Source organism: Dermacentor andersoni, chromosome 7 (assembly GCF_023375885.2).
Source record: "Dermacentor andersoni chromosome 7, qqDerAnde1_hic_scaffold, whole genome shotgun sequence".
In the NCBI taxonomy this organism is placed as follows: Eukaryota; Metazoa; Arthropoda; class Arachnida; order Ixodida; family Ixodidae; genus Dermacentor; species Dermacentor andersoni.
The window spans coordinates 10,469,226-10,483,805 of record NC_092820.1 but is presented as its reverse complement, the minus strand read 5'-3'; the positions used below and the strand labels follow the sequence as shown (position 1 = coordinate 10,483,805).

Genomic DNA, 14,580 nt, shown 5'->3' with positions numbered 1-14,580 from the left:
GTGGAAGTGCTAGAAGCTATGGGAGCAGGAAACACGTCATGGCTACCGTGTTTTGACGGCGCTATCGGTGGCAATGCACTACGGGAGAGGTCCGTATGCCACAATTTTGCTATCTATGATCTGAAAGCACAACATTTTGTCAATGTCACACTTGCAACTTGTCAAATGAAGTAAATACTACGCATTAACCACTTGGCATGCATCAAGTGACTACGGTTTAAGCAGTAATTCGTCAGTGTCATGCTTGTACCCTCTGAAAAATGAAGTAACTACTACACGTTAACCGTTTGGCATGCATTACGTAACTATGGCTAAGTGCTCAGCCAATACATCAGGTTGAGTGGCGACAGGGCAGGGGATTCATTATGGCTACATTTAAATTGGAATTGTTTATTAAGTGGGCACATATTGATACATGCATATTGCGTGTTTCTTGTGGGTGATGCACGCGGGTGCCCTGACAAACACGACGAACGCTCTCTGGCTCTCGAGCTGTCGGCTGAACTGGCCAGCACTGCATTATCCTTTGTAAATAGTCTCCAGTTCTTAATCCTTCATTTGCGTAACATTTTGGTGGAGGGTACCATTCCCCGCCCTCGCCACGGAGCTCCGCAGCGGCCGCACCGTCCTGCTTTCCGCCATGGCTCCTGGTGACGGCACCTCATCTGCTTCTACTCCTGCGACCCCGCCAACAACTTGCGTTACGGTTACTAACCCCTGCAATCCTGGCATATGCTCCGGCCAAGATAAGGTCGACGTTGAGGACTGGCTCAACCTGTATGAGCGTGTTAGCCAAAACAACCGCTGGGACCCTACCATTATGCTAGCCAATGTCCTATTCTACTTGGGTGGAACTCCTCGTGTCTGGTTCCAGACACACGAGGACGAGATCTCTAGCTGGGATGCTTCAAGGAAAAGCTGTGACCTCTTTGCAAATCCCACCGTTCTGCCGAAAGGTGGGAACGGTGGGCTGGCTGTTAGAAAAGAGCTTGCTACCTGAGTTTAGTCTTCTACTGAATCGTATGTCTCATACATACAAGAAGTGCTCGCTCTTTGCCGGAAAGTCAATGACAAAATGTTTCAGGTTGAGAAAGTTGGCCACATGCTCAAAGGGATTGCGGATGACGCATTCAACTTCTTGGTCTTCAACAATGTGTCCACCAACGTCATTGTCAAGGTATGCCGCCGCGTCTTTCCACAGTTTTCCCAGCTTCCTAACACAGCTGCGAGGTAATCTTGCGTCGACCTTACCACTTCACCACCCTTAAGTGAGCATGTCACACTATTGTTCGTCGTGAAATCGAGGCTACAAGTCCTGTGCCATTCCATCCACACCCACTTGACCCCACCATTGACCAACCAGCCCTAGCGATCTCATTCAGGCAGTTGTGTGGCAAGAATTTGCCAACCTCGGTTTTCCTGCTGCCTACTCCGTCTCCCAACCTGATGCCCGACTGATGCCCGACTCGCCTCACCGTATGCCTCCTACCTCAGACATCACCTCAGCGCCGTTGGTTCCCGTCGAACAAGCCACACCGCTATTCATCACCGACCAATTATGGACCCTCCCAGACAGAAAACTAGACCATGCAGCTCCTGGGGCTAGTGCTGCATTATCTTCGTCGTGTCGAAATCCTCCACTGACGCTCCCAACGAACCAGAACTTACTTGATGTTCACGTCGACGGTGTCCCTTTGACGGCATTAATAGATACTGGAGCCCAGGTGTCCACAATGAGTTGTAAGCTCCGTAGTCGACTGAGGAAGGTTCTCATGCCTCCTACTACTCGAGCCGATGGCCGATGGTAGCACTGTTGACGTTGCAAGAATGTGTACTTCCCCTATCAGTATCGCCGACCACCACGTTCCTATTCTTTTTAGGGCGGATCAATTGTCCCCATGACCTAATCCTTGGACTCGACTTTCTTACAGTGCATTCAGCTTTTATCGACTGTTCTGCCGATACCCTTTGCCTAGAACTTCCTCTACTCATGCATATTCGTGCCGAACTGCCGAACAACTTTAGTACGACCGCCTTTGTCCGCCTGCCACCTAAAGCCTTGACTTTCGTCGATTTGCTATCATCTTTTCCTGTGCAAGATGGTGATTACGTCGCCACACCTGTTCCTGATGTCCTTTTGATACGCAATATCGCTGTGCCCCACTCCGTATAACCCTCGCCGATAACCGGACATGCCTCCGCGTTGTCAATTTTGGCCTGACAAAGGAAGTTCTACCCCAAGGCATATCGGTTGCAATGCTGCGTGCTATAGGAGATGACCACGTCACAACGTTTTCAGTAGACGTCTGCTCAGATTCTTCACCATGTCTACAGGATGCTATTTGCCCTGACGCAACATTTTGTCCCATGATTGCTGCGGACCTATTGCCTGAACAAGCAGCAACTCTGTGTCCCCTTTTGGTTTCCTACCACGACATCTTCGACCTCAACAATCTCCAATTGGGCCAGACTTCAATTGTTAAGCATCACATAAATACTGGTGATGCCAGTCCTATTCATCACCGGCCATATCAAGTTTCTGCTTTAGAGCGTAAGGTTATTCAAGATGAAGTGAACAAGATGCTTGCAAAAGGTATTGTTGAACCTTTGTCAAGCCCTTCGACGTTGCCCATCTTGTTAAAAGGAAAGATGGAACATGGTGTTTCTGCGTAGATTATCATCGTCTAAACCGCATTACCAAGAAAGATGTCTACCCCTTGCCTCGCATTGACGATGACCTCAATTGTCTCCACGGTGCCAAATACTTTTCATCAATAGACCTTCGGTCTTGGTTATTGGCAAATTTCTGTGGATGAAAAGGACCAAGAGAAGACTGCATTCGTCACCCCTGATGGTCTACATCAATTCTATAACAAGGTTTTACTGTACAATGGTAGTATTTATTATTATTATTATTTATTTATTTTTAAAGCTCTTGGCAGATTTGCTTGACTATGCTCCAGGACGAGCAGGCAATGTCGTTTATGGCACAACTCTGTGAAAGTGTTTTTCAACTTTACAGAAAGCATAAAAAGCTCGCACTGATTCAAAAAAGCAGCCATAAGCACGAGACCATGTAGTGATCCAATCAAGCAAATAACACGGCCTACACATCATCGCTTGATAGAAAAGTGCGAGTAGTATGCTGCATCAGCATCCCTGGCACTGTTTATCTGTTGCACCGGCACTGCTGCCCCTTTTAAGCACCTGTTCTCTGTACTGCACGAGTATCTATCGCATCAATAGCTATGTCTACATTGACAGCTTTCTCAATCACCTCTCAGCATCAGCACAGGGTGCCATTGTTTCTAAGCATGCTTTGTTGAATCTTTCTATGATGTCAAAAGTGATTCGAAACAGAATTTCACTTGGAGTTTGGTTGTTCTTCATTGACCATATTTGCCCTGTCATTGTTTTTGTGTGTGTCATTTTATGGCTATTCAATTCACCAGCACCATTTCAAACAGTTCACATGGTGCTGAACCCTACCATTCATTTCAGTGCTTCATTGATAGTGCCTTCTAAACCTTGCTATTCATTTCAAAAGGTGCTTGGTTGGTTAGCAATTTTTCAGCACCATCCTTCGGTGCAGCATGTTTCATGCATTGCTACCTTGGTGCAGAAGTATAGGTGCTAATCAGCGATGCAGCATACAAGACACCATCGAAACCCCACTTACACACATCTTCTGCATCTACGCCATGCTAGTGTACATGCTTTGCATGCATGTACACTAGCATGTTCTGTATTTGCCGTTAGGCTGCGAATCAACTGTCTGTATTGATCAACTCAATGCTACTTCAGAATAAATATGCCTCTGTCAATACATCTGCATTGGTATTTTTCTTGTGCTCTTATTGCCTTCTAAAATTTAATACAGAAAAACAATTGTCTGCATTCTCGTTAACGAAGGCATGACCAGTTCATTCCAAGATACTGACGTTCACTTCCACGGTGCACTTTGCTTTTAGAAAATGCTGTCTGATCATCTGCAGTGAAAAAATTGATATTTATTAACATATAGCATGTATTTAAACTACTTCTCTCATCGGCAGAACCAACCGTACCGATTCAAGCATTTACTCATTTCTCTACATTATTTTTTTGCTTCCAGTACAAATGGGACATTGCTTTCCACTATTTTTATGACCAATGAGCTCAAGACATCGACTTTTATCTGGAGTTCAGGACCTGTCATTGCACTGTACTCTGCCTCTCAAGCTTATGCAGACCAACTCGAGCTAAAGGTTTGTCTCACCTGCACCGTTTGAAACAGTTTATGAGGTGCTGCACTCTTCCATTAATTTTAATGGTACAGCAATAGTGCCCTCTGAACCCCATCATTCGTTTCAAAACGAGCAGGCATAGGTGCCGATTACGGGGAAGCTCTGGGGCCCGAGCCCCCTCCGGAGTTTTCAGGGGGTGCTCAGCCCGGGGTGATGCCGAAGATGCCAAAGACCACTCCCTAAACACACGCACACACACACACACACACACACACCCCTAAAGTGCCATTACCAGAGCTTTGTAACCCACATCGTTTGAGGTTTCTTTTGACTTTCCTCGACCTTTTCACTTGAAATTTTACAGGGACTAATAGCTTACTGCATCATTGTTGGTGTGGACATGCACGACTTTTAATTCATACTTTTGCTTTATCTCTGCAAGTCCTGACAATAGGAGGACACGCGTACTAGAAGCACTAGTGGCGGCTGCCTCATACATATTTTCTCACTTCAACCTTGTTTTAAATTTTCACTTTAAACACCATGCATATACATCATATATATGAATATACACACAGGACAAAGTTTATTATATATTTGAAAGAGATGGAGGTAGCCAATTAAAATTTACTTCTAAAGGTATGGATAGCCTATGCCTAGAGAATGAATATGTTGCTGTATATTCACCATGCTTCAAATTGCTTTGCATGCTTTTTTGACCATGAAATACCTATGGACTTTAGTGACCCATTTGGCAGAGTCTTTAATCAATGGCGTGTGAATTGCACATGAATGTTGTGTGTCTCAGTGTTCCTTCTCTTTCCAGTAAGCAATGCTAACGACTCAAGAAAAAAGAACATTTCTAATAATTTACAGCATATATTATGAAAGGAAACATCGTCAGTTACACGCAAAGGTCATAAATATATGTAGGGTGTCCCTATTAACTATCATGCACCAATATTTTAAAAAAGGGCAATGCGTTACTAAAAGAAACCTAGTGCATATTGTTTACAGTACAGTGCAGTAGCTGCCAGTAATTTTTTTATTACTGAGAGTTAAGTAATTATAATTAATTATCTAACTTGAGACATACTATACTAATTATCAAAGTGTCAATGAGGCATTTGAAGGCACAGCCAAGGGACATCTAACTACGGTATTTTCAGCAACAAACTAATTGCATACAAATTTTTTTCCGACATAAATAAACCCCACGAAATATGGAGAATACCAGGTAACTGCGCTCCCACCCAGATCATAAAGCAGTGCCCTCGGACAGGCTCCTTGTGAGTTATCCAGAACGAAATAAAGAAAAACATCGTGATCGAGCGGAAGACGAAGAAGAAGCAGAAGAAAGCGGATGTGCCCCGCATCGGCTCCGTCTTTTTGAATGATTCTGCAGGCACTTTTGGCAGGACCACGCATTGAAGCTCACCATCGGATTCGTGAGGTTAACCCGAATCGCTGGATACCTTTGGACAAGGTGGGCCAGCATTTTTTGGACTTCTACAGCCTCTTTTCTGTGCATCGCGCGTGGGCGCCACGCTGGGCCTAACGCCACGTAGGTCTAGCGAGCCCGCCAAGCCGGCATGGCCGATATGCGCATGGACGACGAACTCTCCTCGGAGACGGAAGACGGCGAGGAAAGAATGGGTTGGCAGGTGGTCACCAACCGAAGATCGCGATCTGCGAAAAAGACCTGGGTAGCTGGTGGAGCCGCCAATTCGATCCAAGAATCACAAGGAAAGCAGATCGCCAACAAAGGTGCTGCCGGGGCCGACAAGCTCAAGCGCCGGATTGTGAAGGCGTCAAGAATGCCGCAACTGCCGGAGGAGCACAGGAAAATCATCGTTAGGCCTCGCGGAGGCCTCAACCTGAACAAGGTCAGCACAGCTATTGGAGAAGCGATCGTCGAGGCAGCCGGACTTACAGCAGACCAAGCGAGGGAAGACATCGTCTGCCCCAACTTCACACAGAATATTGTGGTGGTTAGTACACCGGACTCCTCTCATGCTGAAAGGTATGTGAGAATCAAGTCCATTACGATCATGGAGGCAGAATATGAAGTGAGCGCTTATGAAACAGCCCCCCACTCTACGTGCAAGGGGGTTATTAGAAGAGTGAACCTCAATGACAGTCAGAGTGTGATCACGAAAAAGATTGTGCATGAATACAACCCAACGGCGTTGGCTGCACAACGTATCAAAGCTACGGGATCGGTTATTGTCCTTTTCGACGGATTCAGGGTGCCCAACTTCATCAAATATGGGTCAACCCTCGTGAGGTGCTATCTGTACAGGAAGCAATTTGACGTGTGTTACGCATGTGGAAGAATCGGACACAGATCAGACGTTTGTCCAACACCTGATGTTGTGCAGTGCAGAGGATGTGGTATGCAAGACCCAGGGGAGGCTCATATCTGCTTTCCCAAATGCAAGTTCTGCGGTGAAGATCACCCCACAGGTGACAGGGCGTGCAAGCAGCGGTACCAAATACCATATGTAGTAAGAGTAAGAAGAAGACAACGCTCCAAAGTGGATACCGAGATGGAATCGGCCCAACCGACAAAGGAAACCCCTCCAGGCGCCGGAAGGCGCTCACGCTCGAGAAGCACATCAAGATCAAGACAGCGCTCAACATCGAGGGGAAGAAACCGTTCCAGGTCTCGGGAGGCGCAGGTGCGCTTCGAGGAGCAGGAGCTGAAGACAAACAAGAAAAAGGAACCAGGAGCGACCTGGGCCGAGAAAGTCAAAGGTACTGTGAAAGTCACAGGTGCGCTAGCCTCGCAGGAACAAAGTAATGATGCCAGAGTAGAACAGCTGATCAGAGAGGCTATATCACTAAAGAAAGCAAATGAAGAACTTAAGCAGCAGATTCAGGAAATGAAAAAAGGGTTGAGGACAGAAAGCGGCAGTGTGGCAATAGCTAAGCCGGTGTGTATAAGTAACAGCCAGGAAGAAGACACACCGGCGCCCAAAAAGAGAGCTGTAGTTCCGGAGGCAGAATCGATGTGCTCGGTTCTGGAGGAGATTAGGAATGCGATTAGGAATCTAAAGGACACGGTAGACAGCGTTAACCTTAAGGTGGATAAAACATGGAAGTGGAAGTTAATAGCCGAGAAAAGGTTGAAAAAGCTAGAGGCCCAAGGAGAAGATGAAGAATATATGCCCTTAGAAGCCGAAAGCGCTAGAACACCCCCAGGAGCGGCAGGTGGTACAGTCAAGCGAACAGTGACAGGGGGTAGCAAGTCAGGGGGCAACGACAATAATAATGGATAACAGAAATAGACTTAGTGTGTGGCAGTGGAACTGCAGAGGATTTCAGCAAAAAAGAGCGTCACTAGCACAGATAATCAAAACGGTTGAAAATAGGCCGAAATTAATAATGTTGCAGGAAACTCTAGCGGAGGAGATCGGGCTGTCCGGCTTCAACTCGATCTGCAAAGGCAAAGAACCAGGCAGAGGAATTGCCACCCTAATTGACAAGAAAATTCCTTACATAGAGCACGATCTAAAATTAGGGGCGAGTAAAATTGAATACATATTTATAGAAATGGTCCTAAAACGGCACAGAGGTAAAGCGCAAAGCTTGTTCTGCCTCAACATATATAGCAGTCCCAGAGAGATGAGACAGAGCTTCAGAGCCATTTTTAATAAGGCCATGAGGGTAGCCAAAACTGCGCCACTCATAATAGGAGGGGATTTCAACGCCCCACACCAATCTTGGGGTTACCGCTGGAGTAGTAAGAAAGGGGATGGAATCTGGCATCTCGCCACAGATTTAGGCCTTTCTCTTATCACGGACCCAGCCTTTCCTACCAGGTGTGGCAGTTCCACGTGTACGGACACTACCCCGGACTTATCCTTCACTTATAACTTAACCAGGGCAGACTGGATCAACTCTGGCACGCACCTAGGAAGCGACCATTATATACTACACATAATGGTAGAAACGACGGGGGGGGATGTAAAGCATTTCACTTACATAGACTGGGATCACTTTAGAAAAATCAGAAAAGACAGAGCAGACACAGATAGAAAGGGGCGCATCAGACTACCAGAGTGGGTGGCTCAGCTTAGGGACGACTTGAATGCAGCAACTAAGGCTATAGAGACAGAGGAAGAGGTCGAACAAATTGATAGTAGATTGGCGCATTTGATCGAAGCCAAGCAATCGATTTTACAAAGATGGAAATCACAACGCTTAAACAGGAGACTTAGGAAGCGAATTTCTCAGCTCAATAAGAATATAGAGGAACACGCACGATATTTGCAGAAACAAAAATGGGATGAGGTGTGTAAATGTGTAGACGGAAGGATAAAACGTGGAGGCAATTGGAGTCTGCTCAGGCATCTGCTCAACGAAAAAGGCACTAAATCGAATAGACGTACGGCAGTGGCGAAACTGGTACACCAGGAAAGTCAGACTGCAAGCGCAGAGAGCATAATGGAGCGACTGGCTGCTAACTACTTGCCTCTCAGGAAAGAAGATCAGAATGTGAGTTATCCCGATTACTTAGGGTTAGAGTGCAAATATATGGATCAGGAATTCACCGAAAGTGAGGTACGCACGGCACTGTATGATCTGAATAGTAGGTCAGCAGCTGGCCCGGATGGCATCTCTAACAGATTGCTTAAGAATTTGGACGACGAATCGATAAAATATGTGACCACATACATTAATGAGCTATGGGAAGATGGGGTATATCCAGAAGAATGGAGGACGGCCAGTACTATCTTAATACCAAAGCCGGGCAAGCAACTCAACTTGGATAACCTGAGGCCAATTTCGTTAACATCATGTCTAGGGAAGACAATGGAGCATGTCGTATTGAACAGGTTAACGAAATATGTGGAGGACAATGACATCCTACCGTACAATCTGATTGGTTTCAGATCAGGCTTGTCCACACAAGATGCCATGTTGTTAATCAAACATCAACTGCTATTGGCTAAACCAAAAAACACTCGAGCTCTCTTGGGGTTGGATGTCGAAAAAGCTTTTGACAGAATTAAGCATAGAGCAATACTTGAAGTGATTTCCGAACTGGGATTGGGGAGAAAACTCTATGAAGTGGTCAAAGCCTTTTTTGGCAATCGTTCAGCTCACCTTAGATTCGGGGATATTAAATCAAAGAAGATTGATCTCGGTGACAGAGGGACACCACAAGGGTCGGTCTTGTCACCTATGCTTTTCAACCTGGCCATGTCAAAAGTGGCAAAGGGACTAAAAGGGATAGAGGGCATTCACTTTACCATTTATGCAGACGATGTGACTATATGGACGGCTGAAGGAAGTATGGGACATGCGGAAAGCAGACTTCAGAAGAGCATTTATGAGGTAGAGTCTATTTTAGAAGACATGGGACTCAAATGCTCTGCTAATAAGTCTGAACTCCTTGTACTCAAGAACAGAAGAAGGGGTAGAAAACCGAGGGGATACGTTCCCGAGGAAGAACCCAGGTTAGTACTAACCACGAAGGCAGGCGAATCTATTAGGCAAGTAGAATCCATAGGAGTCTTAGGGTTATTCCTGGAGGCAAACGGGGCAAATGGAAGAACAATACGACACATCACTAGCAAGACTGTGGAGGTAATAAGACTTCTAAGGAGAATCAGTAACAGACACAGAGGGCTGGGAGAGGAGAGCGCCATGAGATTGGTCCACGCTTTCGCCTTGTGCCACTTCTCATATGTAGCTGGGATGCTCAGTTGGACACAGACAGAGCTAAACAAGTTGAACAGATTAATTAAAAGGCTAGTCAAAACAACAGTGGGGTTACCGATTAACACCCCGGATAACAAATTCATGAAACTGGGGCTCCACAACACAATAGACGAGATAATAGAAGCTCAGCAAATTGCCCACAGAGAGAGGCTCTCTGGAACAAGGCCAGGTAGAGCAATACTAGAAGAGGTAGGATGGTGTCCAACCGAATCCAAAATGTCAGGTGAAGGCACAGTAGAACTAAAACATAGCATAAGAGAGATAATCAAGACGACTCCTTTCCCCAGAAATATGCACCCGGTGCACAACCTGGAAAGACGAAAGGCAACGGCCAAAGCTCTCCTGCAAGAGATAGAACACGACAGAGAACATGCGGCATTTGTAGATGCTGCGTGGGTCAGAGGAAAGAAAGCCTTTACGGCAGTAGTAGTAGATGCAGATGGTCTCACTCGGGATGCTATTACAATCATGACTAAAGACACGACAGTCGCGGAACAAGTAGCGATAGCATTGGCTTTAAGGAATAATAAGTGGACGAAGATTTACAGTGACTCTAAGATGGCTATTAGACACTTTACCAATGGCTTTGTAACCAAAAGGGCTGCCCAGCTGATCGGTGAGTTGGACAGCCAAGAGATCGAAATCCGCTGGTTTCCTGCGCACATGGGGTCTGTCGATCCATCTCGGAAGAATTTAAACGAGATGGCTAACGCAGCTGCACGAGGACTTACTATCCGTGCACTACGCGACCAGGACCTTAATAATATACAGGAGGAGAACAGGGACCAATTACTTACATATAATGAAATCACGAGGCATTACTACATGAACAGAAGGGAATTCCCAGTGTCACACGCTAAGCTCAATAGAGCTCAAGTGGTGACTCTGAGATTGTTGCAAACAAGAACTTATCCAAGTCCAAACTTTATTAACAAGATATATCCTGAAAGAGAGATACCAATCAATTGCGAGAAGTGTAATGGCATCATTACTCTGGATCACATGCTTTGGCAGTGTCCTGTGACTTTCACAGACTGTGTCAAGGAGAGAGACTGGTGGCGGCGAGTCCTACACAGTGGAGTTCTTTCCGATCAAGTACAGGCCGTCCAGAAGGCCCATGATACGGCGGTAAGGTTAAACCTTACTGTCCCGACGTGGGAGCCGCCTGCGTCAACCTAAGGGTTGATCTTCAGGACATTAAATAAAGTTCATACCATACCATACCATACCATCGTGATCGAGCAAGTTCCCGGCTGAAGTAACACGTCATGTTTGATGTTAGTTGGAAAACAGTTGTGATAACTGTTGTCTTAGCATCTATAAAGTGCATGGATGTCTGATTTGTCTTTTTTTCCTTTTTTTTTGCCACAAAAGCGAATTGACAACGTCGGTGCAAAGGTGTAAATTTGCGTTCTGTTTTGTCCAAGTTTCCATGTCTTTCTCTATTGAGCAGAAGGTAAACATGATCCTTGCCTTAGGATCTGTAATTGGCAAAAAGAAGAAGGCCGCAAATATATATATATCAGTCATGGAACGGTGGTGTTAGACCAAATGCATCAACTATCATCAGAAATTATGAATACCTGAGCCAAACCGGCAGCTTCAAGAAACAGCAGCGGAGGACTCCATCTTTGAGTCCTAACCTACGCACAAGTGTTCTAGCATTTATGGCTTCAAACCCTCGTGCTAGCATGCAAGACGTGGCCACTGAGGTACAAATTTCGAAGTCATCAGTTTGGAGGATTGTAAATGACGGCCTTTCGCTCGTACCACCTGAACCAGCACCAATGCTTAGAGGATAGGAACCTGTAGAGATGTCTAGATTTCTCGAATTGGGTCCTCACAAAAGCCTATGCGTCTCCGGACTTTTTGAGCAAGATCACGTGCACAGATGAAGCCAGTTTTTGCAGAAGCACCTAGGTAAATTTGCATAATGCACACTATTGGAGGGACTCCAATCTACATTAAGTAAGGCGCAATCGGCGCCAGTACCAGTGGTCGCTCAGTGTGTGGTTTGGAATTTACGCCAGTGCAATAATCAGTACCATCTTCAATCAGGCACTGACTGGACAGCGTTACGTGAACGAAATCCTTGAAGGAGTGGTGGATGAGTTTCTCAACAAAGTCCCGCTGTCACGTCTTCCACTTCTGCGGTATCAGCAAGATGGGCCACCTGCATGCAGCAGCAGCCCAGCACGAAACTGGTTGGGTGCGACTTTTCATGCGCAATAGATTGGAAGGCACGAGCCTGTAAATTGGCCGGCTAGGTCACCGGACCTCTCTCCGTTCAATTTCTTTCTTTGGGGTTATGTGAAAGATTGTGCTTACATGATCAAGACGGACGTCAGATTAGTTCAAGGTAAGGATAACGGATGTCTGCCGTAGAATTCCGGCGTCAGTCATCAAGAAAGCCACTAAAGGTGTGATAAAATAGTACTGCGTAGCTGCAAAAGGAGACCTATTTGAACACGTCCTCTAGGCTGATGTTCAACGGAGCTTACGAATTCATAGATCATAAGAACACACAGTGGTTCCTTTTTTTTCTTTTTTTTTCTTTTTGTCTGTGTGTGTGTGTGTGTGTGCCGACATTCTGATTGCCAGTTCGGCTCATAGAAGTGGTATATTTAATTTCCTGAACGCATTGGTTTTGCCTTTTCTCTACAAGTTGGTCGCTTTCCAATGTGTTTCTTTCGCTTTTATTTGTTGACACGAACCTGTTTTTGCAGCATGTATACACTTTCATGAAAAATAAAACGCTCACTTTATATTGGCTTTGGTCCGAAGCAAGTTTCTGGTGCGAAATATAACTTCGCCCGCACTCTTTCGATGCGGTGCGAGGAAAGGCTGGATTTTGAAACATTCTGTGCCTATTACATTGCTCTTCGCATTTCGTGTGTGGTCAGAGCTGCACTTTGGCTGCGTTATCAAGACTTTTGTTATCATTGATCAGTCAGCCTTGAGAGAGGGATAATAAGTGTGACGTAGAGAGAAAGGAGTAGCTGTGAAGCTGTAAAACCTGCTGTTGGGGCTCCTTCCGTACCATTATCAAGGTGGTGCGCTGTCTCTTTGGGTTTACGATAGGCAATGCAGTTACTTTAAATCAGCTTATTTGAGGGCATTGCTTTATGATGCGGGTGAGAGTTCACTCACATGGTATTTTTCATAGTTCGTGAGGTTTTTTTTTTTGCCAGCAAAAAAAATTGTACGCAATTAGTATGTCGCTGAAAACACTGCAGTTAGATGCCATTTTGGGATGCCGACAAATGTCTCATTGACACTTTGAAAATTAGGAGAGTACTTCTCGAGTTAGATAATTGTAATTACCAAATTAAATCTCAGTAACGAAAGAATTACTGGCTACTACTCCACTTTACTGGAAACAATATGCACTAGGTTTTCTTTGAGTAATGGTACTGTTCTTTTTTTAAATCTTAGTGCATGATAGCTGTGGAACACTCTCTCTTCATCCCCATAACCCTTTCCCCAGTGTAGGCTAGCAAATCGGACATGTGTCTGGTTAACCTCTCTGCCTTTCCTCTCTTCTATTTCTCTCTCTCTGTATAATTCACTCAGTAACCGAAATGAGGCCAAGCCAGATTCGCTCGAAATCAGAATCAACAGCAGTCATGTGCGGCAGCACTTATGCTCGGACTAGCAGAAAAAAAAAAGAGAGAGGCTGCAGTTTTGCAGAAAGGCAAAGCAGTGTTAGTGATAGCCAAGTATGCGACAATTACACGAAGGAAGATTACACCAGCAAGGGGACTCAGGCTGTGAAATTGAACTGTCTCCTACTACGAGGTCTTGTATATACTTAGCGCCGTCACTTCAGTGCTCAAGTCTTCGAGGTCACACGAAGTTTCTTGAAGTGCAAGAAATATATATATGTATCATAAGGAACCGTTTTATTCCAGCCAAGCTCGGGCTACTTACTACCTCGAGGATTAAACTGTGCTGCTGGTGATGATATATGCAGATGGAAAAGATGTGCAGATGATGAAGTTGAAAATAGGGCATGTGTTGCGCCCACACTAATTCTCTCTCGCTGTGGAAGCGGCCACCTGGCTGTGCATAAGTACTATAAAATGCGTCAAGTATTTGGTTTTAAGCGGGAGACATGCACTATCTCTGTCCCACAGCAGCAGGAATCGGATGGCGTTCTAATGAGCGAGACATGGTAATTGACAGGGGATGTCTGCTCAATGACCGTGGAAAGTCGAATAAAACACGTGAGAAATTTTTTTCATGAGCAAGGAACGCGCACAGGAGTCCAAAGAAGAACTTCGTCACCAGGAGAAAAAGTCACAGCACAGTGGGTCGAGTCATAACGAAACTTGCGAGTGTCCTGGGAGATGCCGGTGTTAAGCGGGGCGAGGCGACTGCAGTCCGCGAGGGGAGACACAAACTGTTCCGAGAAAGGAACTGATGGGGGTACAGGAGTCGAAAGGAATGATACATCGAGAATGAAACTTGGTGAACAGCCATAGATGAAGAAAAAAGGTGAGAAGCCAGTAGTACGTTGCGTAGCCATGTTATTAGGCGAATGTCACGAACAGCAGGATTGCATCCCAGTTCGTGTGGCCGGGGTGGATGTACATCGCAATCATGTCGGGGACGGTACGGTGAA

At 45.6% G+C, this 14,580-nt stretch overlaps 1 long non-coding RNA gene across 1 annotated transcript in view; it reads left to right on the top strand.

The window, feature by feature from the left end:
* LOC140219379 (uncharacterized) overlaps positions 1-13,154 on the top strand; it is a 224,195-nt gene extending 211,041 nt beyond the window's left edge. The window contains exon 3 of the long non-coding RNA XR_011895602.1: positions 10,990-13,154. This is a non-coding gene — a long non-coding RNA (uncharacterized lncRNA). The remainder of the gene's footprint in view (positions 1-10,989) is intronic.
* The last annotated feature ends 1,426 nt before the right edge of the window (positions 13,155-14,580 follow it).